General features: G+C 49.8%; 1 long non-coding RNA gene across 1 annotated transcript in view; it reads right to left on the bottom strand.

Moving 5' to 3' along the window:
• Positions 1 to 24,859, bottom strand: part of LOC131999058 (uncharacterized) — a 101,800-nt gene that overhangs the window by 24,178 nt on the left and 52,763 nt on the right. The gene's annotated exons all lie outside the window — the stretch shown is intronic.

Genomic DNA, 24,859 nt, shown 5'->3' with positions numbered 1-24,859 from the left:
AGCCTGGCATTGTCCACCTGCCCCTTCTCCGGCTGTCCCTTGTGGGACTGTGGGCTTCCAACCCTAGCTGGACTGAAGCTGGGTTGAATCCTCCTCACTAAAGCACCCACCCCCGTAAGGGCCTGTCCCCAGGGAAGCAGCTCCCGCTCGGGCTCAGGGGGCATCAGGTAAAGAACCCCCCGCCCTGGCACTTTTCTTCCCTCCTTCCCTCGCCCAGCCCCTTGGACACAGCGTGGCAGTGGAGGGAGGCCTCTGCATCTGGAATCTTCCAGCCCTCCTGTTCCCTTGCCTGGGTGTATTTGTCTTGGCCGCCTTCACCTGGGCTTTTTACAACAGATTTTCTTTCCTCTGCTTCTACCCCCCGGGCCTCCCCACCCCCAGCAGCTGGCCTCCGCGGGCCCAGCACACAGAGCGACACTTGTTCTCAAGGAGCCACAGATCCCCGCTCTGCGTAGCAGCCCACCCGTGTCTGAGCCCCCAGCTGCCAGTTCCCTCGAGGGCTGCGGAGAGCCGCCCTGGACCGAGTGGCAGAGGCAGGGCCGGGGACCGGAGTGCCAGGAAGGGGGGCACCGGGAGGCCCGAGTTAGCAGGGGCAGGAAGAGCTCCTGCTAGCCCTGCTAGCCCGGGATCAACGCACGGCTGGCACAAGGCGACCTTACACGGAGACTTGCTGGAGAAAATTAGGGGTCCGATGGAGAGAGTCAAGTCCCCAGACCAGGTGGTGAGAAGAAGGTAGAGTAGAGCTGATCTAGAGCGGACCCTAGGAAGAGGGGGCCTGCATTCAAGCCCCCACCTGGCCCTTATTATCTGCCAGCTCTGGGCCCCTGCACCTAGCTCCTGATCTGTAGCATGAAAATGATAATATTTTACTTGCTTCAAGGTAAGGAACTGGACTTCTTGAGGTACTTTCCAGTTTGAAAACCTATGACTTAATCTTTTTTTTTTTTTTTTTCAATCCCAGTAAGAGGTTATTTGTGTGCAAACAGAACATTGACAAAACAAGATATGCCTGGGCTGGGGGCTGGGAGAGGGAAGGGGTTTTCTGCCTGGTAACTTCCAGATCCGTGGTGAGGATTAAATCCCGTTCTGAATCACGGCCAGTCTTCCTTGGGAGATGGTTTCTGAATAGAAAGGCCTTTATGGTTCCCTCAAGGGCAGAATTTCCCCCTTGAAGCCCCTCAGCCTTGGCAGGGCATTCGGCCCCCTCTCCCTGCTCTGCTAAGACCCCTCCGCCCCTGACCTTGCCCATGGCCAGGGGGCCCACAGGGCAGGCCTGGTGCCCAGGGCAGGGCTCCTCTGCTCCGAGGGCAATTTGGGGCACACGCTACACATGCACACCTTCATGAGTGTTCGTGTCTGGTTTAGGAAGCCCGGCGCAAGCTGAAAGTTCCTGCCTGTGGAGGGACAGACAGACAGACGGCCTCTGGTCCTCAGGGCCAATCTCTCCTCTGTATCTTGGGGTGCTCTCCTGCTCAGAGAATTCCCTTCCAAATGTGCCTGTCCCATCTCATGTCCCAACAGTGTCACCATTTCTTATCTCCTATGGCCTCTCTTGTGGGCTTCTCCACGTGAGTCCCTGGTCCTTGCTGTGGCCAGTGGCTGGGAGTGCCGACATCTCAGTGGCTGTCCTCACGGTCCCACAGCTGCTGGCCTGATGCATCCCAAAGAATCCCGGCCCCTTGCCACAACCCAGTCTCCATCTTGCCCCTTTATCCCACACTGTGTCTCTCCTGTCCCGGTCAGTTCAAACAGACGGTGTCTACGATCTGTAGGGAATTCCTGTCCCTCTTCAGTACTTACGTTCTATAAAGTTGCCATAAACACCAAATTAGCAAACACCCCATCATCATTCTTAGGAGAGAACGGGGTTAGTGTCTATGAGCCTCTGCTCACAACATTCTCGCCAACCCATCAACGCACCACTGTGTCTTAACGCGTGTTTCCTTTTAAACACATCTTGGTCCATTAGCATGGAACTATGAGTCCTGCCTGAACAAAGCTTCCCTAACCTGTATTTCCTTCACAAGGCATGTCACACCAGGCAGCACTTCAGAGCTTGGCTTGAGGGCCATTTTCAGCAGTGAAGTCACCCACGGAAAGCACGAACACGTGGCCCCAAGAAGGACATCTGCAGAAAGGGTGAGAGCAGAAACAAGCAGGCAGAGGGTTCCCTGTTCAACCTCCGTGGGAGGAGGCTGCAGGGAACATTTGGGAACGCATGTGTGGTGAGTTAGAGCCACCACTGACCTGTGCGTGTCCGTGAGACACCGGGCCCACAGCGTCCGTTCTGGATTGCTGAGAAATCCTAGCACGTGGGCAAATTCGCAAGACTGTAATTCACGAACAGCGAGGACTGCCTGTCTGCCTCTTGCTCTCCCCACCCTTCTTGCTTTCCTTCACCAAATCGTTCTGGAGCCTCTCTGTCATGTCCCACCTCTGCCCACACTGTCCCCACACAGGTGTTTCCTTACCTGTGCTAAGGACTCTGGGGCTCCAGAAAATGGATGGGAGTCTAGCTCAAGGGTTGGCACTCTTTTTCTGTAAAGGGCCAAAAGGTACCTTGGGCTTTGAGGACTCTGTGGTCTCCATCACAACTACCCAACTCCGCCATAGATGACACGTAATGAAGGGGCCATTAATTACAAAACAGGTGGTGGGCTGTAGACTGTCTACGGACTCCTGGTCTACCAGCATCCTGGCTCCTTACTACAGCTCTCTGTCCCTGGGCTCATCACTCTTTGTCATTTGTATCTAGCTCTGCTGGAAATCCTCCCCTAAAACTGCCTGGGACCCAAGGGCAGGAATCCCAGCTATTCTGCCCCCTTGATGTGTCAGGGTCTAGCACAGCAAGGATGTACTGGAACAACAAATAAATACATAGATCAATGTCCCATCTTTATGACGGCACTGGATCCAACTTTTGACCCCGATGCTCTCTAAGCGTATGTCAAGCCAACTCAGTGATCCTATTTAAAAACACAGACCTCTGAGATACTGTCTGGAAGCAGTCCCTAAAATCATAAGCACTCCTCCGGAGATAGCCATCTGCTGTCTTCTAGCTCCACCTTTTCCTTAGGGAAGGTCCGGAGAGGCATACAGTTTAGAGTATGAAAGGAAGCTCCTCTTTCTTTCTTATCTCTCCTTCCTCCTTCTTATTCCTTTCTTTTCTCCCCCCTTTTCTCCTTTTTCTCTCCCCAGGCAAAGCAGGGTAGCCAGGTGGCTGCTGAGGCTTGCCTCTGGTCTAGGGTTTCTGGGAGCAGAGTGGCAGAATTCCCTGATTCTGGGTTCAGCTCTTCCTCACCCATACAGATGTCCCAGCGGGCATCATAGTCCCCTGCACTTGGCCAAGTCTCTCGGAGTCTTCCCAAAGTCGCAGGGAGCTACGTTCAGGTCCCAGCAGAGGTCCATCACCAACACAAAGCAATGACTCCCCCCGGAAGGGGATATTAGGCAGTGGTCCAAGTGATGGAGAAGAAACTAAATCCCCACCCCCCACTGAATCCCATGGCACAGATCTGCCTCGGGTTAAAGGCAGCCCCAGTCCCGAAGCCCCGTGGCTCTGACCCTGTGAATGCACACGTACACACGCACACATACAAACATGGCCTCATGGTCCGTAGGATGGAAAAGCAGTCTCAAGTTGGTTTAGCGTGTCTGCTCAATGTGTCACTTCTATCTATAAAGTCTCCACCCAATAGGGAAAGATTGAGAAAATCCGGGACATGCATCCTGGGCCTTGGGGGTTGACAGGAACTGTGAGTCGGTGTGAAGGTGAGTCATCTTTCACACTTGCTCACAAGCCTTCTACAGGGCTGTACAAAATGCGGCTTCACGCCACCCTTCAAGGCTGGGCTGCACAAGAGAGGCCTAGAGGGGGTCGGTGCCACACCACAGAGGATAGAAACACTAAAAGATAGAGAAGATGAGAAAGGAACACAACGGAACAAGTTCTGGGTGAGGGTCCCCCACACCCACACCTCTGGAGCTTGCTCCCATGTGAATGCGGCCCCAGGGACCCAAGAAGACAGCGGTCCAAACTCTTCATCCACACCATGCGCTAACACTAGCACCCCCCACCCTAGGCTTGTTGGGGGGATTAATTACAGAAGGTTTAGCACAGTGCTTGACATGTAGAAAGTCTGCAAAACCTCAGCTGCCATGACGGCGAAGATGATAAGGACGGTGATGGAATTCGTTCAGCTCTTGGGAGGGACAGCGTCCCTGAATCCAAGCTTCTGTTTCCCCTTTCCCAGAGTTGCTGCTAGAGCCACAGACTTAGGACTCTGGGACTGGACACATTCTGGGACTCCACAGAAAATACCTAATCTCCTGATAGGGTCCTGGTCAGAGCAGGAATGGGAAGAGCCCAGCCCTAGATATAAACAGGTACCATTACTCTGATGCCTCATGTCCTCTCTTGACCTTTGCAGCCAGTGTGACTGTGCAGAGCATCTAAACCCTGGGTGGAGTGCCTCCCACCCAGCCTACCTGGTCGACGGCCTCCCGCTCTCCTGCAAATGTGGTGAACTGCTTCTCTGATGTTATCGCCACGCATTAATTATGCCTCATAAATGGAAGCAAACCGTACATATTCTTTTCTGTTTCCTTTTCCTCAATATGTTTTAGAGATGCCTTCATGTTGTTGTGCGTACCCACGGTTCATTATTTATTTATTTTTTTTTTGGCTGAGAAGTATTCCATTGTATGTAGGTATCACAAATGGCTTTTCCATTTATGGACATCTGGGTTGTTTTTCACTGAAGGCTGTTATGAATAAAGGGGCTCTGATTTACAATAAAACTCCATTTGATAATCCATGGGAGAAAACCTTCGTCTTCTTCTTTTTTAAAAATAAGGTTAACCATATAGTTTTGACCAGATGGTAGTTTTTTTTTTTTTAAGATTTTATTGATTTATTTGACAGACAGAGATCACAAGTAGGCAGAGAGGCAGGCAGAGAGAGAGAGAGAGAGAAGAGGAAACGGGCTCCCTGCAGAGCAGAGAGCCCAATGAGGGGCTGGATCCCAGGACCCTGAGATCATGACCTGAGCTGAAGGCAGAGGCTTAACCCACTGAGCCACCCAGGTGCCCTGGGAGAAAACCTTCTTGAAGTAAATGGTACTGGAGCAGCTGGATATCTATTCAGAAGAAAACTAACATTTACTTCTAATTTATACTTCACACAAAAATGGATGCAAGGTGAATCACCCACCTGAAGTAGGAAGGTAAAACACTTCTATAAGAACACAGGGTAATAGCTTCCTGACTTTGGGAAGGGCAAGCGTGTCTTCACCAGGACTTAAAAGGCATTAACCATTAATGAAAAAAAATAAATAAAAAGAAAGTGGACTTCATTGAAATGAATAACTTTTCATCAGAAGACATCATTAAGAATCTAAATAGATAGGACAAAGACTGGGAGATATTTGCAATACATATGTCTGGCAAAGTAGTCCTATGCAGAAGGCTGATTTTTAAAACTCCACAAGTCAGATATAAGGAAACAAAGAACTCGATTAAAAAAATAGGTGAGATATTTGAACAGAAACTTTAAAGAGGATATTCAAAATGGAAGGCAAGCCTGGGAAAAAATACCCAACATCATGATTCGCCAGAGAAACGTAATTTAAAGCCACAGCGAGACCTCATGGCATACCGGCATTCCATCAGAAAGACTGAAATTAAAGAGACTGACATCACCAAGTGTTGGGGAAGGGGGAGTCACTGGAAAGCCCATACCAGAGGTGGTAGGACAAAGTGGCTGGTTCAGCCACTTTGGAAAAGCCTAGCATCTATGACCCAGCAATTCTACCTCTAGGCATACAGCCAACAGAAAGTATGAATATTCACCAAAAAGACACAAACAAGAATGTCTATAGCAGCTTTACTCCTAATGCCCAGCATACTTTAATCCAGATAACACAGGAATGTTATCTTCTAGGATAACCTTAGTCTTAGATTTGAGAGGACACGGGACCAAAAAGGACTACGCAGAAAGCTGCATAGCTCGGCTCAGGAAGGAGATGAATGATGAAAAGGAAAGCGAAGCAGGTGGTCCCTGGAAAGCCATGATGAGCCTGGAGATGAGGGCAATCATGATCCCAGCTAGCTAAGTGAGCCCCGTCAAGCTGTATTTGAGCCTGAGAGCAGCGGTCCCACAAACTGTGCCTTGAATTTGTCCCTCATGTGCTTAACCAGAGTGTATGTTCCCTGTTGGAAAGGACGGGGAGAGAGAAGCCAGGGAAAGTGAGGTCTTTGAAGGGGACCTTCTCCATTTCCATGTCACCCACCGTCCAGTGAAACTTGTCACCCACGCCAAGCCTCAGGGGAGCTGTTTCTGCTTACAGAGAACTGGCCCTTTAGCTGCCCGGCTGCTGGTCCATCCCTCATGGCTCTTCTGCCAGGCAAGGGCTGTGCCAGTGGGGATCCGGGAAGCCCCTGGCCCAGGGGCCCTCCGTCCACCCACACTGGCATGCATGCCCAACACGACATCTTTCCTGAGAGCGGAAATCACCTCGTCCAAACACAGAAAGGAAGAGACATTTGACAAGGAGATACATGAGCATTTCCTAGAGCAGGCCCTATGGCTTCAGACACTGCAGGCCAAGGACACACGTGGGGCTCCGTCCTAAGTCGGGACCTGGATCTTACACAGGAAATACTTGGGTAAACCTCCCACCTCAACACACACACACACACACACACACACACACACACACACTGGATGAAACTTCCCCTCTTGGTGATAGGGGAAAACCCAAGAAATGTGCCGTTTTTAGTAAGGGGGACTGCTGGAAAATATTGTTAGGAAAAAATAGAAATAAATAGAAATCTCTCCTGCTTTAAAAGTAAACAGTCCGCAGGAAGCCACAGGACTATTTTAAAATCTCGTATTGAGAGTCCAGGAAAGATGTGATTGAGGACTCCAAAGAAGTAGCTGCTAAAAAATGAACCTCTCAGGGGGCGCCTGGGTGGCTCAGTGGGTTAAGCCTCTGCCTTCGGCTCAGGTCATGATCTCAGGGTCCTGGGATCGAGTCCCACATCAAGCTCTCTGCTCAGTGGGGAGCCTGCTTCCTCCTCTCTCTCTCTCTGCCTACTTGTGATCTTTTGCTCTCTCTCTCTCTGTCAAATAAATAAATAAAATCTTGGGGAAAAAAAAATGAACCTGTTGGGATGCCTGGGGGGCTCAGTCAGTTAAGACGTTGCCTTCAGCTTAGGTCATGATCCAGGGTCCTAAGATCAAGTCCTGCATTGGGATCTGTGCTCAGCAGGGAGTCTGCTTCTCTCTCTGCCTCTGCCTACCTGTCTGCCTGAGTGTGCTCTCTCTCTTTCTTTCTCTCTGACAAATAAATAAATAAATAATATATAGAGAGAGAATGTTTAAAAAAAAAAAAAAAAAAAAGAACCTGTCTCACTGGGCTGGTGAAATGGCAGGTCATTTGCAGAGGAAAGGTGTCCTTTCAAAAATGGGAGCTGAGGGGCGCCTGGGTGGCTCAGTGGGCTAAAGCCTCTGCCTTCCGTTCGGGTCATGATCCAGGGTCCTGGGATCCAGCCCCGCATCAGGCTCTCTGCTCAGTGCAGAGCCTGCTTCTCTCTCTCTCTGCCTGCCTGCCTCTCTGCCTACTTTTGTTCTCTGTCTGTCAAATAAATAAATAAAATCTTTTTTAAAAAATGGGAGCTGAGTCTCAGGAAACACAGGAATCCAGAAGCCCCTTCCGAGAGGCAGCAGGTGCTGGGCAGCTAGAGCGCTAAGCCTGGCCCTGCCCAGCCACACTTGCACCACCTGCTGACGCTTTCAAGGTCCCGCTCTGGCCCTCTCTGTGCATTCTAAAGCGTTCTCATAGGAGTGCAGGTTCTCTCATCCAGAAGCCCTTCTTTTATGGGCTGTCCTGATTAAGGTTTATGGATCAAAAGCGTGATTCAAGGAACCACTTTTTTTTTTTTTTTAAGATTGTATCTATTTATTTATTTGACAGAGAGAGACACAGCGAGAGAGGAAACAGAAGCGGGGGGTGGGGGGTGGGAAGGAGAGAAGCAGGCTTCCCGCTGAGCAGGGAGCCTGATCCCAGGCAGGGGTTCAATCCCAGGACCCTAGGATCACGACCCAACCCGAGCCAAAGGCAGATGCTTAACGACTGCGCCCTTCAGAGAACTTCTTATACAAGAACGAGTAACACAGGCTGTTTCAAGTCAGAGATAAGCCCGGACCTCCCTGCCCCTGCCCCATGGAAAGCCCTTTGAGGCAGACTACGAAGCAGGTGGAGGAACTGAGAAGAAGCCCCAGGTGCAAGAAGACAGAGCTGTGAGGGCTTAGCAGGTGGCGGGAAGCCCGAGGGAGGGAAGCAGGATGGGAGAGAGAGAAGGCCAGATCAGAAGACTTCGATCCGCCGCTCTGCTCTTCTCGGTTTATCCTGAAGGCACATGCATGGGAATCAGATGAGAACCGGGCAGCAGGGGTTTCACAGCGTGGAGCCGCCTGACCTCGCCTCGAGTGCTCAGGGATGAAGACATTATTATGCCAAAGGAGGTCCGGGAAAGAGCGAGGACCCCTGTCAGAGCACAGAGGACCCAGGTGGAAAACAGATGTCAGTATTCATCTTGCTCGCTCGAAAGAGAATTGAGAAGAGAAAGCGTTCGTGTCAGGAAGCTTGTGGAAAAGGCTCGGGACTTCCAAGCGGCGGCGGCGGCAGGGAGTACCCCCGACAAGCTTAGCAAGCGGTGCTTGGGGAGGAATGGCAGAAAGCTGTCCTTTACCCAGGAAGCTGCAAACATCTGGAACTAATCCTCCCTAGAGATGGGAGGGAGGCAAACAGAAATGGGTTCAACGAGGGTTTTGATCACTTCAGGGCTGGGAGGGCAGAGTGATCACTGAGGGAAGCTGGGCATGTTTGGGATGGAGGCCTAAGCGCTTGAGGCTGGTGTCTTGGAGCACCAGCAGGCTTTCCCCGCAAGCTTTGCAGACCGGGCGGACCAAGGGCTGGGCCAGACGGCAGGGCAGTAGCTGCTGAGCCTGCAAACCCACCCCAGGGACCCGACCCCGCTCTCTTCCCCCGCCCCCACCCATACGTGCCAACCTCTAGTCCCTGAGAAGGACTACGGACGCCCTTGTCCGTGGGCTTTGAGCCGTCCCTGAGCTCGCTTTTTCCCTCCAGGTCCCTTTAGCTCAACAGAAAAAAGCTCATTTTTCCACAGATATCACTCACGGGCAGGGGTCAGATGTGAGGTTTCTACGTTCAGGGTCAGGGGGAGGGGCAGGGAGAGCCTTGAGAAAAGATCTGATAGTCCGGAGGAGAAGGAGGAGCTAAGCGTAGAGGAGAGAAAGGCAGTGGTGACAGGTAGCAGTGGTCACGATGGCGACACGGAGGTACAGCTGGAGGTGAGGGGGATTATGGAAGAAGTGGTACCGGAGGTGAAGGAGCATTGATGGAGCAGGTGATAGTGGAAGGGGCAGTGGACGCAGGGGACCCAGGTTGGTAGAGGTGATGTGGGAGATGAAACCAGTGAAGATAAAGGTAGGGGTGGGCTGGAGGTGATGATTAGTGGAGGCGGTAAATCAAGAAGTCGGAGCCAGAGCAGTCAAGGAGGGCTTCCTGGAGTGCGTGGGCATTGAACCCGCACTCTGGACTCCTGGAATTTAGCTAGAGAAGACAGAGCAGGACATCCCAAGCCAGGGGCCTGTGAGGGAGAATCTGTGGGGAGAGAAGAAGTAGGCTGTGCCTGTGGGGTGGGGAAGAGAGCCCCCTGGGAGGGGGAGGGGGTGCAGGCTGGCTGGCCTGGGGAATGGAGCACCACGAGGAGAGGAAACCCAGACAGAAGAGTTCAGATTCTGTGTGGTGAACGGAGAGCCCAGGAAGCCTGGGCTGTCGGGGAAGAAGGTGTGCTGTGCGTGATCTGGAAATGGTGAGTCGTCTGCTGGGAGGTGTAGCATTCGGCTCTGGGAGCTGCTGAACCCTCGGGAGCCCAGGGATGAGCGCCAGGATCCTGGCAGGGAAGGCGCTGGCTCTGGCAGGAGGATCTTCTAACCCTAAGTCTTAGCTGATTTGCTGTGTCTTTCCCAGGGTCCAGATTCCAACCATTCCTCCCCCAATACCTTAACTCCAATTCAGTGACCCCCGGGGAATCAGGATGCCTTTTGTCAGATCCGACGCTCTGGGCTTGTGAGAGCCTCTCACAACAGGCTTGTGAGAGCTGATTGGGCCAGGGTCCTTTCAACTTCAAGTTCAGTGACATAACGGGAGTTTGGTATCAGCTGTGGTGAGAGCATTTATACCACAGAGACTGGAAACGCTGTGAGTTGGCTTTTCTGTTCCTGGAGATCCAATTGTTAAACATTAAACCCTGACTCTCTGGGAACCACCAAAAGGAGTAAGGACACTCCCTGTGCTAGGCTTGGGCCCAAAACGTGTCTCTGCATTCTAACATCACTTGTGGTGTGTTTCAAACTTAACCCATGTTGCAGTAATTTCGAATCCCCAATAGGCAGGGAAACCCATCAGGCAGGGCTGGGTATTTTCCCCAACTTCTTCTTATGAGAAAATTCAAAGGTACAGAAAAGTTGAAGGAACATACAAGGACCATGTATACAATTTCCAAATATATATTCAGATTTTCCTCCATTGTTCCAAGAATGTCTTTTTCTGTCTGTCTTCTCTCCCAAACAAGGATCACATTAAAGCTCCCCGTTGCCTTGAGTTGTTTTGCTCTTTACACTGTTTTCCTTCTTCTTTAGTTTCTTTTAATCTAGAGCAAGGGTCTGGAGGTTTCTGGAAAGGGCCAGATAGTAAATATTTCACATTTTGCAAACCAAGAAGAAAAATCAAGGTTGGTACTTAGATGAACAGCCACTGAAAAACACAAAAGACGTTCCTAGCTCACAGCTGTACAAAACAAACTAACAAACAAACAAAACCCAAAAAAGCAATGAGCTAGATTTATCCTATGATCTATAGGTTGCCAATGTCTGAGTTAGAGCTCTCTGCCCCCCCACACACACACACCGTGACCACGCATGTGTGATCTGTGCATTTGCCCAGGGCCCTGGGTGCTCACGAGGACCCAGAGCTTGGTTTGATGTCCTGCGACTGCTTTTCTGAAGTTCTTCATTTCTCCTGAAATTTCATCTTTAACTCGTAAGTGAAGTCTGATGAGCAGACCACAGATTACGTGCACGAGCGAAGGAGAAACGCACAGTATGTGTGTGAGCTGCCGTTCCGGGCCACCTATCCGTGGATCTTGCCCCAGAGTCCCGTGAGCACACAGTTCCGGTGGACCCACGATGGATGTTACATCTACAGCAGAGCAAGTGCGGCCCCTTTGTTCAAACCAGAGGCGTTCTATTCAAACCAGAACTGGCTTCAAATGCAGAAAGAAGGCAAGAGAGGGTCTAAGAAACACACGTGACCAACGGACACTGTCACACCCTTCCCTACCTACCTTACATTCCTTACAGTGTCCCTATAACTTACACACCGCAGAAGAGGACATTCAAGGAAAGGGAAAGATGAGCCATCTTTTCCTTCCAGAACGCCTGCCTTCCTTCCTTCCTTCCTTCCTCCCTCTCTCCCTTTCCTTTCCTTCTTTCAAAGGTTATTTATTTATTTCAGAGAGAGAAAGAGAGAGAGAGAAAGACTGCAAAATGAGCAGGGGGAGGGGCAGAGGGAGGAGGAGACTTCCCGCTGAGCCAGGAGCCCAACACCAGACTTGATCCCAGGACCCTGGATCATGACCTGAGCTGAAGGCAGACGCCTAACTGACTGAGCCGCCCAGGCGTCCCTAACTCCTTATTTATAAATACGTGGATGGTAGAGAGGGTTGGCAGAGTGTATCAAGAAATGACACAAACACAGTTGTTAGTTTTGTGCAACGTTGCCACTGTGGTGGTAAGAATCAAATGCCCACGCATGTACACAGTACAAAACATGAAATGTGTCATTTTGCTATTTCCACATCTGAGTTAAATGTTTTTACTTTTGTGTTTAAAAGTGGCATTGTGCGATGTTGAGTTTACATATATTACATACCAGTAACGTAAAATTCTACTTTCTCTTTTCTTAAGATAGCACTAAACAAGCCTAAAAAACATCATGACCAATCGAGAGAAACTGTGAAAGAAAGGAGTATCTTTAACAGCCCTGTTTTCTTGCTTTTTGAACATGAGACCCCCCCCACATTTGCCCTTTGTGTTGGGCCCCCCAAATTACGCAGACAGACCAACGATGCCGGCTTTTTGAAGAGACTCTGTAGAAGGTCCCATATTATCGAATTGCATCCAAATGGGGTTATTTCATTTGTTCCTCAAGCTTCATATTTCTTTTTTTTAAACTTTTTAATTTTTGACTTTGTAAAAGATTTGTATTTAGCCATCTGAGAGAGACAGAGTGAGAGGGAGGGCGCGACTGGGAGGGGGCGAGCTGCAGAGGGAGAAGCAGGCTCCCTGCCGAGGAGGGCACCCGATGCAGGGCTCAATCCCAGGACCCTGAGATCATGACCTGAGCTGAAGGGAGACCTCTGGGCACATTTTTCTCTTTGAAGTCAGTAATCGTGCGGAGCATTACTTTGGCCCTGGGCTATGCCATCGTGACCTCTGACCTGATGATTTTGGCATCTCACGATGATCTTTGCCTTAATTAATTATTACACTGGAGTTTGTAAAACATATTCCTAATTCCATCACTCTTTTTATATGTGCAAATAGACCTTCCTCATTTAAAAAGAGAGAGCTTTCCTTACCCCTCACTTCTGTATTTAATTTTGGCGGGACATCCCGAAGGACTCTTAGTATTAATTAATTACCATTATTGTTCCCTGTGATTTGGCTCAAACTGGGCCACATCTGTTCCGAGGATGCTCTTTCCATTTGGTTGCTGTGTTCTGTTGACATGACTTACAGTGATCTTTGAGCATCTCCCTGCTTTCTGAAACAGAATGTTCCAGGCTCCTCTTGTAGTTTTCCTGTATAGTGTTTAGAATCCAAGACCTAGGGGCGCCTGGGTGGCTCAGTGGTTAAGCCGCTGCCTTCGGCTCAGGTCATGATCTCAGGGTCCTGGGATCGAGTCCCGCATCGGGCTCTCTGCTCAGCGGGGAGCCTGCTTCCTCCTCTCTCTCTCTCTGCCTGCCTCTCTGCCTGCTTGTGATCTCTCTCTGTCAAATAAATAAATAAATAATCTTTTAAAAAAAAAAAAAAAAAAAAAAAAAAAAGAGAATCCAAGACCTGGGCATGGCATGAACTCACTGTCACTGGAATAGAACTGCTTTATTTGTTTTTCTTTTTTTCTTTTCTTTTTCTTTCTTTTTCTTTTTCTTTAAGTGAACTCTCTCCCCAACATGGGGCTCAAACTCATGACCCCAAGATCAAGAGTCACATACTTGGGGCACCCGGATGACTCAGTCGGTTAAGCATCTGACTGTGGACCTGGTCTTGATCTCAATGCCGTGAATTCAAGCCCCACTTTGGGCTCAACAAAGAATCACATGCTCTACTCACTGAGCCAGCTAGGTACCGTGCCCTTTTATGTGCTTTTCAGAGAACAGAGATGGAAAATAAACTTTTCAAACCCATGCACCTGTATTATAATTTTTAATGCTAGTTTAATCCTGCATGTTTTATTTTCTAAATTTCTTTTATTTTTTATTTGTGTCTCTGTTCTCTTATACTGAAGATCTCGGTTCCTAGTAAAATTAATATATTTTCTTATTTGCTTTATTCTACAAAAATAAAATAGTTTTAAAATTACGATACTAATATTACCTCTAACAATAAAATGACTAAGTGCAATCTAAATTTTCTTTTAAAATGTCTTTTTCTCCTTAGCATAAATTCCACTGTAGTCAGAATATTGTACTTAGAAGTTGTTTGAAGTAGTAATTCCCGCCTGAAAATTAATATTATCAGTTTAACATGGAGTTAGGTTCATCTGATTCTCTTTGTATCTGGTTTTAGGGTTTGCTTTTTTCCCTTCTATTTAATTTTACTTTCAAACCTGTAAGACGTTTACTAAGTTCAAAAGTTAAGATCATAAGAAAGGACTTAACTCCTAAAAGTCTACCTATGGTCTTTATCTTCCCCAGCTTATGCCGCAGCTGTGTCAATACCTAGTTACTATCTCCATTTCTTTCTTACACAAAAGGTAACACTATGTACTGCTCATGATGCGACCCACCAATTCATTCAACGGGTCCCCTACTGGTGGGCATTTGGGTTCTTCCCATCTTTTGATTTTATAAATAATGCCATAATGAATAATCATGTTCTCCTTTGCTGAGTTGTACCTTCAGGGTAGATCCCTGGAGTGAGACAGAGCGGGGGGGGGGGGGGGGGGGGGGGGGGGGGGGGGGGGGGGGGGGGGGGGGTGGGGGGGGGGGTGGTGGTGGTGGTGGTGGTGGTGTGGTGGTTGTCAAAGGGTACTCGCCTACGCCACTGGCTTGGATGTCGAGTTCCCTGCCATTTTGTGCTCCCACAGCACAGTCTCAGAGTGAACCATCATACTTTGGGATTTTAGCAATTTAATAAGTGAGGAATGATGATTCGATGAAGTGTTAATATGCACTTCTCTAAGAGTGAGACCGAATGCAGTTTTCTATGTTCGAGCTGTTTGCCTTTTTTCTGTGAACTGTCTGCACATGTCGCTCACCCATTTTTCTAGTACGTTTCTGCTCCTTTCCTCCTCAGTTCAAAGAGCGATTATATGTCAATGCTCTATCTGGATTTAGACTGTGAATATCCATTCCTCCTCTCCCCAAAATGGGTCATTTGTCTTCTGACTTTGTTTATGCTGGTTTCAGATGGGTTTTGGAGGACCTCAGGCCACTTTTGTCCCTGCCCAGGCCAAGAAAGCTGCCCAGAATCAGATGTGTCAACATCCAGGGGCTGGTGAGACAGGGGGCCGTGGAGACCAGCGTGAGCCTGGTGAGGGCCACCGCCACCCCTGCCCTCCCAGAGCTCAGGGGAGTCAGCAAACAGTGGGGAAGCCGCCCTCAGGGAGAGGCCAGGGGTCAGATCCCGCCACAGGCTGGGTTTGTACAGAGAATGTGAAATTCCTCCTGAGCTCGGCAGGACGTGGCGTTTGGACTCTGGTGAGCAAAGCATTCCATACCCCACCCAGAACGAGGCATGAAGGCGGCCAGTCATGATAGGGGAGGGGCAGGACCCTGAGTCAGTCCTTCTGACTGGGACCCTTGCTGACTCACCCATGCTGTGGGCCCTTCCCGTACCTGGAAGGAGAGAAAAACACCAGAGATCCCGATTCTAGGGCTGGGGGAATGTTCGTGTTCCCAGCTGCCTTCCTTTGGGAATGTGAAACATGAAGCCTAAGATTATACGTGATAATAGTGAGTGTTAATATCTCTTGGCACTCACATGGTTCAGTTCGAGCGAGAAGAAATGTCCCCTTCTGTGGGCCCAGACTGGTTGAGCGTTGGCAGCTCCTTATGGCCAGATCTGAAATGTACCAGGGATGTCGTGAATGTTTTCTGCGTGTTGCCTCATTTGATTCTCGGGGCTCTGCAAGACAGGTTCTCACCTGAAGAATCGAGGCCCAGAGAGCCAAGGCCCACCCTTGGCACCTGCCTCTTCTGTCTTCCTGTCTGCCTCCAAGATTCCTCCCAGAGCAGCACTCGCTCTCCGCCAAGGGCAACCTTCAGCCGGCAGGGACAGGAACTGGTGGATTGGCACGGACGTCGGAGGCATGTCCCCCATGATTTCCCAGGTGGCCCCCAGTGACACGGAGCTTCAGTTGCACATTCTGTCACCTGCCCAGTAATGCACTCTGTATGGGCCTTCCCCTTTTCCCTGGTGCGTGTGGGACACTTGGTTTCCAGTTCCGACTGCGCTCCTTAGTTACATGGCACTCACTCTGGGTCTCAGTTTACCCGCAGGAAAGTGGGGCTACCATCTCTGCACAGCGCATGGTGGGGAAATGCTGGTCGGAGACCATGAGTTCGCTGAGGCCATGCCTGGGAGCCAGTCCTGCCCAGCAAAGGGGTCGACATGAGGGCTGTGTCGCATCACCATCAGTGATGCTGGAGCGAAGACAGCAGGCTGATTCTATGGAACCCAGGGAGTCAGTAAATTCCAGAACAGCAGCAAAAATGAAACTAATGGGCCTCTCCCTTTACCCCCTCTGTCCTTTCTCTAGGCCTGAATGCGCCAGTCCCCCTGGCTCCTGAGCAAGCATCTGACCCGGCCACTCGTCTTCTGCATTTTCTAACAGGTCCACGATGGCTAGGAGCCAGGCTAGGAGCGTTTTAATCCCATCAGCCTGCTCGTGAGAGCTGTCCTTGACTTCAGCGAGAGAAAGGAGGGTTGGCATTCAGGGAGCAGCTACTCCGATAAATGCTTTCCATAAATGATCCTTTCCAGCCCTCTTCGCTCAGGAGTTTCACTTTAGGGACAAGGGAACCAAAGCCCAGAGGCTGGTGTCTCAGTTCTCTCTGCAAAATGTGGGAGAGCCAGGGTGCGAACCCAGGGCGGTCTGCCTCCCGAAGCCTGTGTTCCTCCAGCATTCTAGACATGCCCCGTCGGGAGGCCACACGTGGCATCCAGGGTCCCTGTCATGGCTCACAAATCTTTAAGAACTGTCTTCAGTGCCAAAAAAAAAAAAAAAAAAAAAAAAACTAGTCTCATTGAAATTTGGTTGTGCATTATTGCTTACCCACAGGCCCTCTCCCTTTCCCCCTGGAAGCAGCCCAGTGTGGAAGTCAAACAGGTAGACTCAGGTATCAGACCAAGTGGGTTTGAATCTACTTTCCTGCTAGGGGATCTCAGAAAAGTTACTTAAAAGTCTTGGTGCCTCAATTTCCTCTTATGTAAACCGAGGACAAGGGAATCCTATCATATCTTCCTGGAAGGGGCTATGAGGACAAAACAAGGTAATGGACACATGTAAATTGCTTAGCACCTTGTGTAGAGCATAAAGGGTGTTCAGGAACCCTGGCAATTACCATCCTTCCCAGGGAAGCCCTGGAGGGCTGTCTATCCCTTCACTGTGTGGTTAGGGCTCCTTCCTCTCTGCTCCCCCAGGCTGCCTGTCATTGTCATTTAATCCCTGGGCATTGGCATTGACCACCTCCTCACATCAGGCGTAGGTAATGCTCTCCGAGAGCTGCGCTGCGGTCATTCCCAGTCCAGGTGGGCTGGGGGTGGGGGGTGGGGGCTCTTAGCAGGATAACCAGCCAACCTGCTAATCACCCCTTGCAAACCTTGAACCATGAACACTTTCAGGATATTCTCCTCCCCAGGCGGCAAGAACAATGCCCGGCTGAGAACAGGCAATGGATGAATGAGCTCCAAGTGACTAGTAGCTATTTTTAATTTTAAAACATCAACCATCTCCACGGAGAAAAGTCAAGACCGTTTGGAGAAGGGGCTGGGAGTAGTTCCTCAAATAGCGCCAACCTCCCTGGACCTGTGAGTAACCCCACCTCCCTGGGGAGCGAGCTCCTTTGCATGGATAAATTCTGATCTGTGGTTTCGCAAATCAGTGCTCCTTTGTGTCCCTCACAGTGCTGTGCACACAGTAGGAGCTCAATACATAGGTGTTTATTTACTGAATACTCCCGAGCCCCTGAATTTGCAAACAGAAACCAGAATCGGAGTCTCCTCCCTTTCGGGCCAGGCCTTGGTCCATCTGGAAAGACAGATGACCATTCACCGGCCGGCTCCCTCTGGGAATACCGTCCTGGTTCCAAGCGGGGCTGCTGAAAGGGGGCCATTCTCTCACCTCAGAAGGGCCTCAGACACTTCACAGTGAGGATTTTTTTTTTTTCTCAACTGCCTCACTTGACCTTTGAGCCTAACGGGCAGTGGGCAAAGCCCGGGGAAAGGCCTGTCACAAATAACCTTCCACCAGCGCACGGCTCAGTCTGCCCTCTTGTATTTCCCACTCGGCACGCTCTGGGCTTTCAGGGACCTTGGAGAGCACAGAAGACCACAACATTCCCCTCCTTCCCTGCAGACCAAAAGTTAGAGGCTCCTTCCTGTGGCCTCAGAACCTGGACCACCATGTTCTCGCCGCCACGGCAGGGGACCACGGGGCTCAGTTATCTTAAATTGTAATGGAAGTACTGACCAACCAGCGTGAGGAATCCAGACAGCCCACACAACTACAGCACACCTCCCCTAGTTGACTGGCATGCTTGGGAAGGACAGGTACTATGGGTCACTGGCCCAAGTACTGTGGCTCATTGTGCCCCAGTTGAGTTGGCTTTGGGGGTGGAGAGAGAAGGGAGAGTACAGTGGAGTCAGGTGGGAGGGTGTGGCGTCTGAGCGTATGTTGAGGGAAGAAAGAAAGATCTAATAGAAGACACTCTGGGATCTCCTGAGAGGCACAAGTTAGCCAGTGTCATCTCGTTTTTGGTATCTTACCTTAAATGTCTAACATTTTCATGAGCTCATTTACCAGAGACCATACAGGACACAGCACTATGATCTCAAAACAGGTCTATATACTAGTCCAAGGGCTTAGATTCTGGGGACTGGACAGCCTGAGTTCGAATTCCCATTTGTCTGGTGACCTTGGGCTGCCAGAAACTACACTAAATGTCAGTTTCATCTGTCCCAAGACAAGTACCAGTACTTCCTTGCTTGTAGGACTGGGATGTGGAGGTATGGGACCTAGCATATCGTTCAGTGCTGAGCCTGCATCAGCTCCCGTAAGTATCAGGTGCAAAGGCAGAGGTGTGCACAAGGCAGCAAGAGGTTGTCCTATCCAACTAGAACTGGGGGCGAGTGTGAAATGTCACAAGAAATGGCACAAAAGACAGATGGGAAGCCATGCTACGGCTGTGGCCCATGGGAAATTTATACTTAATTTAGTGGTCATGGGGAGCTATTGAACGTTTGGGAACAGGAGAGAGATGAGAACAGCGCTGGTACCTGGGAATGAGGTGAGAATGGACAGTCTGTAGACAGAGGCGTGTTCAGCCTGTGGCCTTGCCACCAACACCCTTCTGTTCAGATCGGGTCAGACCAGCCCCACCCCCCAGCTCCCCACCCTCAGCCTAGGCAGCAAACAAAGGCAGCCTTGCCATTGAGGATCATGGCTTTCTTCTGTCCTGCCCCTGGACATGAACGTGAAATCTTGCTCGAATTTGATGAGTAAAACTAACAGGACTCAGTGAGAAATAGCGGCTCTGTCCTCCTCTTCAGCGAGGCCCCTGGTTTACTAAACGGTGGTCCAGGGCGAGAACCTAGTTTTCACACGTGTTTCTTCTCACTTCCCTGGGATTTCTTTCCCTCCCCCCTCCCCCTTCTTTTCCCTCTGCAGTGTTCTTTGCCAGTCTCTGATAAGGGGATCCTTAGCAAAGAACGCCCCAGGTCTGGCAGTCTGTCCCGTGCTGGGGTCATGTTGAATCTGTCAGTAGGGAGACCTGGGGCCAGCGGGGTGCGATCTGCCGAAGTCAATGGAATCACAGTGAAGGAACAGGCTTTGGAGTCAGGCCACGGGACCCCTGAGGGCGGACACTGGGTCCGCTTTGTTCTCTATGTATTCGCAGCATGTGGAACAGTGCCTGGCACCCAGCGGGGGCTCGATGCACGATGCACGGAGGCTAAGTCTGAGCAGCGAGCCGCTGGGACGGCTGCCCATCCGGAGGAGCTGTGGGAGTGTGAGCCACGCCCCCCCACGCCCCCCACGCCCTGCAGGGTCAGGGGAGGTGTAGCTCAGGTGCTTTGCGGCCCTCTGCCAGGCGTTGGCAAAGGGCAGCCACTCCTCGTGGTGGGCCGTGGGAGGTGGGCCAAGGAGCACGTGGCGGAGAGAGGGCAGGTGGGCAGGGATGTGTTGAGATCTACCTCCACGGAGGAGTCTGGCCGAGGAAGACTCAGAGAGAAATACTCAGTCAAAATAGCTGGCGCCCAGGTCCTCCTCTGCCACACCCCCACCCGCACCCCCACCCACGCCCGCCGCGGGCGTCACCGTGACAAGGGCACCTGCACCGCCTGCGTAGGTGGCGGGTGCCCGTGACCCACCGGCTGGGGGCCCACGCAAGCCGGGTCGGGGCCCAGCGGTCCAGGGCCGCGCCAAGCCCCGGGCAGGGCCCCAGGAGCCCTGGCACAGCGCCGCTCCCGCCGGCGTCCGCGGCAGGCGGCACGTCCCCCGGCCGGCGCGGTCGCGACGCCAGGCAGCGCGCGCGGGACGCAGGGGACCCCGGGAGGTCTGGGCCCAGGGCACGCATCCGAGGCCGCCGAACAAGGGCGGGCTTTGTGCAGCGGGCGGGCGGCAGGACGGCCAGTCCCCCGCGCCCCTCCCGGCCCCGGCCCCGCCGCTGCCCGCGGATTCCTGCGGCCGCAGGGTCTTGGCACCGCGGCGCGGCGGGCGGCGGGCTCAGCCCCGGGCGCTGGCGCTCCCCGTCTCGCCCGCAGAGGAGCTCCGCTGCGGGAGGAGGCGCCCGGACGTGGGAGGGAGCCAAATGGTCCACCCAGGCAAGGCCGCGATCTCTGCGCAAGCTTGCTCTCCGCGCGAGACGGTTCCAGGTCCAACGGGGCCCACCTGGCGCCTCCTCCCCACCTGAAGGGGCCCAAAGGACTGCCCCGGCGGAGGTAGGGGGTCCTCCCTCCCGGCCCCAGGAGTGAGGGGGCTTGCACACCTGAGACACCTGCGTGACCGGGTCCCACTGCCATGGGAAGTCCATGCTGAGGTCCCTCAGGTTCTCACCCAAGCCACACCCACTTGGGGGTCCATTCCCCAGCCTCTCTCCCAGACCTGACTAGGGTCAATGTGACCTTGAGAAGGGAATTGTTGGAATGCTCTCTGGGCTTTCTTACACAGCTGGAAAATGTCCACGCAAAGGAGTGTGACATTTCAGGAGCAACTTGGAAGCACCTGGCAAGACCTTTAAATCGTTCTTCCTTCTGATCCGCAGCTTCAAGTTCATCCCAAGGGAGGAATTATAAATGTGCACAAAGATGTTCACTGTGGCATTACTCATAGTACCAAAGCAATTGGAAACAAATTTATAGCCAGCAATAAACTATTACATAGACATTACAAGGCACGGACATGAGAAAAATTGTCATGATATACATTCAGTGGGGAAAAATGAAAGCCACAAAAGTCGTATGTTTTCAGTTGTAACTGCTCTGGTAGGTCCTGAGGAAGCCAGTGTTCTGAGTATGCAGAAACGGAATGCTAAAATAAAGAGAAACCAGGATTTCCAAATATACACCCCTAACGATATATAGCACAGCGTTTTCTGGATGACCAAATGAAACACAACTAGCCAGCATTCACTTAGTGCTTATGATGTAGAGGGAAATTTTTAAAAACCAGATGAAGACAACAGGAAATCAGAAAAGGGGCAAAAGATGCACAGGAAATATAGGACAAATAGAAAACAAACAGTAGGATGGCAAAAATAGAAACTACCACCAATTATTACAGATGGTTAAAGTCTAAACTCAACATGTAAAATTGTCTGATCTGGTTAAACCATATGCACAAATCAGAGAGTAACAGAATTAGAAGGAGAAATTAATAAATCCACAATCTTACACGTAATACTTACAAGAGAAACAATCAACACAAAAAGAGAAAAGCTAAAAGTAGGGCTGAAAGGATACACCAAGAAATACAACTGTCCCGGGCACCTGGGTGGCTCAGTGGGTTAAGCCGCTGCCTTCAGCTCAGGTCATGGTCTCAGGGTCCTGGGATCGAGTCCCGCATCGGGCTCTCTGCTCAGCGGGGAGCCTGCTTCCCTCTCTCACTCTCTGCCTGCCTCTCTGCCTACTTGTGATCTCTCTCTGTCAAATAAATAAATAAAATCTTTAAAAAAATAAAAAGAAATACAACTGTCCCATCTCTCCCCCCACAAAGCTGCTCTGGTTAACTTTCAGGGACTTGACTTTAAGGGAAAAACAATTATTGAGAATATCAATAGCTACATGATTATAAAAGGAGTAATTCACTAGGAAGCTATAACAATTGCAAAAACAGGGGTGCCTCGGTGGCTCAGCCATTAAGTGTCTGCCTCCAGTTCACGTCATGATCTAGGGCCTGGGCTGGCTCAGGCCATGATCTAGGGTCCTGGGATGGAGCCCCAGGTCAGGGCCCCTGCTCCGTGGGAAGCCTGCTTCTCCCTCTCCCACTCCCCCTGCTTGTGTTCCTTGTCTTGCTATGTCTGTCTGTCAAATAAATAAGTAAAATCCTTTTAAAATTTTCAAAAATATAGTAAGTTTAGCATCCAAATTTATAAAAGAAAAAGTGGCAGAGTTACAAAGAAAAATGTAAAAGCCCTCAATCATAATGGTAGATTTTTATTATATTTCTCTCAGTAACTGATATGCCAAGTAGACAAAAATTTAAACAGGACAGAATGATTAATCCAATTAAGTTTAATCTATGAACATGTATAGAACCATACATTTCTACATGTACCTAGCACTTAGAAATACTTTTCAAAAATGTGTAACACATTTATGAAAATTAATTATTTACAAAGGCACAAAGCAAATCACGGTAAAAACTAGAATCAGTATCATATACACCATATGCTCCAAATGTAGTGCAATTAATCATACAGAAATCAAGAACCAAAAGAAAACAAATAAAACAGTGTACATTTTTGGAAAATTTAAAACACGCTCCTGGGTAACTCAGGGGTTACAGAAAAACCAAAATTAGAAATTAGGAGTTATTTAGAAATGAATGACATCGAAATTGCTATGTATCAACATTTAGGGGATGCCTTTCTCCTTTCTTCCCCTCCTTGAGCCATACCTAAGCTGTTAGGGAGACAGAGCCAGGTAACTGACAGGTCACTGACAGGTCACTGACAGGTAACTGACAGGTAACTGACAGGTAACTGACAGGTGCCCACAGAAAGATGGCCTGGAATGGATGTCCCCGCCTAAGGGGAGTAAGGAGCATGTCCACGCGCTGGGGAGGATGGCCTGGGGAGTCAGAGCCTCTGCTGAGAGACCAGGGTAACTGCGTAACGAAGAAGCCTGGTGAGGGTGCTGAAACCCAAAGATGGTGTGAGGACAGCATCCACCAGCCTACCGGGGTACCCTGATGGGAGGTGCCAGAGTCCACTGCGTGAGAAGGACACCCACAGACCTCACACTAATGCCTCCAATTCAATCGACATCAAGCGTTCATGCAGTTGTCTCCTCTCCATAGGTACAACTTTCTTCTCCAACAGTGAGAAACTTGGCTCTCGTGATCCCTAAGATACTGACACAGCTGGTCCATCCCCCTTGAAAACAGTCTCCATCACTGCTGCCTCCCTCCCACCCCTGCCAAGCAGACAGACCTTCTAACCCGACTGGGTCTCTGACAGTTTTTTGTACTTTATTTTTTTTAAAAAATGCCAATTTTTTGTACTTTAGTCCAAAGGACCAATTTTTTGTACTTTACTTTTCTGTAAATTGGAGATTATGTTTTAAAACTTCATTTAAAAACCATGCAGCATACAGCTAAAGTAGTAAAGCAACATTTTATAGCATAAAGGCTAATATGAGAAAAGATTAAAACTCAATCAATGAAGTACCAAGACATTTGAGGAAGAAAAACAGAGTAAATCTAAAGAAAGTAGAAGAAAGGTAATAAGAGATAAGTGTTGGCAACAGTCATAAGGTCAGGTCAATTCTTCCACACTGACAGAGAAGCTGTAACTTGATACAACCAATTCAAAAAACAATTTTCCCTTAGTAAAGTTTAAGATGTGTGTAACCTATGCTCTAGCAATTCTGCCCTCAAAAACTTCTTCATATGCCCCAAAAGACACTATAACAATGCTCTTTGCGGTTTTGTTTGTAACAATCAAAAATGGAAAGCAAATGAAGTGTTCATAGAGTAGACCCCCCCCCAAAAAACGTGATGTAGTGATACAAGGTAACACCATGGATCAGAAAACATGAATGAACCATTGCTACACTCATTACCACAGATGAAAAAATCGTAATGATGGGCAATAAATACTGATGACAAAAGAATTCATGTTTCTGAAAATATTTCAAGAAAAGATAGGCTAATACTTATGTCTACAGGGCTTGGAAGAATGCCTTAAATAAGATCTAAAAAGACATGCAGATAGAAAGTGGAAGACTGATAAAATTAACCATCTTCAAACTAAAACTTCCTGCATGACAAGACATTATAGACAAAAGAGAAAGACAATCCAGGGGCTGGGAGAAGATACTTACTTCTATCAAGCTAACAGTGGATTAGTCTCCAAAATATATTAAAAAAAATTCTTAACTATCAACAAAAAAATCAAGCTGAATAGTATAAGGATAAGAAAATTCTGGTTTCTAAAGAGGAAGGTGGAATGACTCCCAGACTTGAGAAGTTGCTGTACCTCTCTGGGAATGGGGGAATGCAAATTAAAACTCAGTGCTTACACCTTAGCTACCTGCCCCAGGAGCTCAACACCATGCTTAGCATCCTTCGTTATCACACCCCACTCCCTGCCACTCACCTTCAGTCTGATGTGCGGCTGACCACAGCCCAGGGCTCTCTACTGCCCCTCCCAGGTGCCAGAGCTCACCTGTCCCCCACCCAGTGATATACTCTGTTTGAACCTTCTAGGTCCCCAGGAGCTAGACACACACCACCCCTTCCTCTTCAAGCCTCATAGACACTCCCGAGTCCAACTCACAACCAAACACTGTGACTAATGAAATGCTGGTCCCCTTCCATACTCAAGCCCACTGCTGAGTCAGTTTCACCGTGGCTGGTCTTCCTTTCCCTGTGGTGGATTTTCTTCCAGGGTCTCAACTATTCATCCCTTTGCAATGAAATGCCTGTTGGCTTCTCTGCTCTATGCCTGTGTGTTTGAACCCCCAAGTGTGGATACAGTTTGGAATCATTCCCAGGAGGCCACCAGTCCCCATCAATATCAATGGATACCATTCTCTCTCTCTCTT

This window comes from Mustela nigripes, chromosome 13 (genome assembly GCF_022355385.1).
Source record: "Mustela nigripes isolate SB6536 chromosome 13, MUSNIG.SB6536, whole genome shotgun sequence".
Taxonomy (NCBI): Eukaryota; Metazoa; Chordata; class Mammalia; order Carnivora; family Mustelidae; genus Mustela; species Mustela nigripes.
This window is presented reverse-complemented; position numbering and strand designations above follow the sequence as displayed.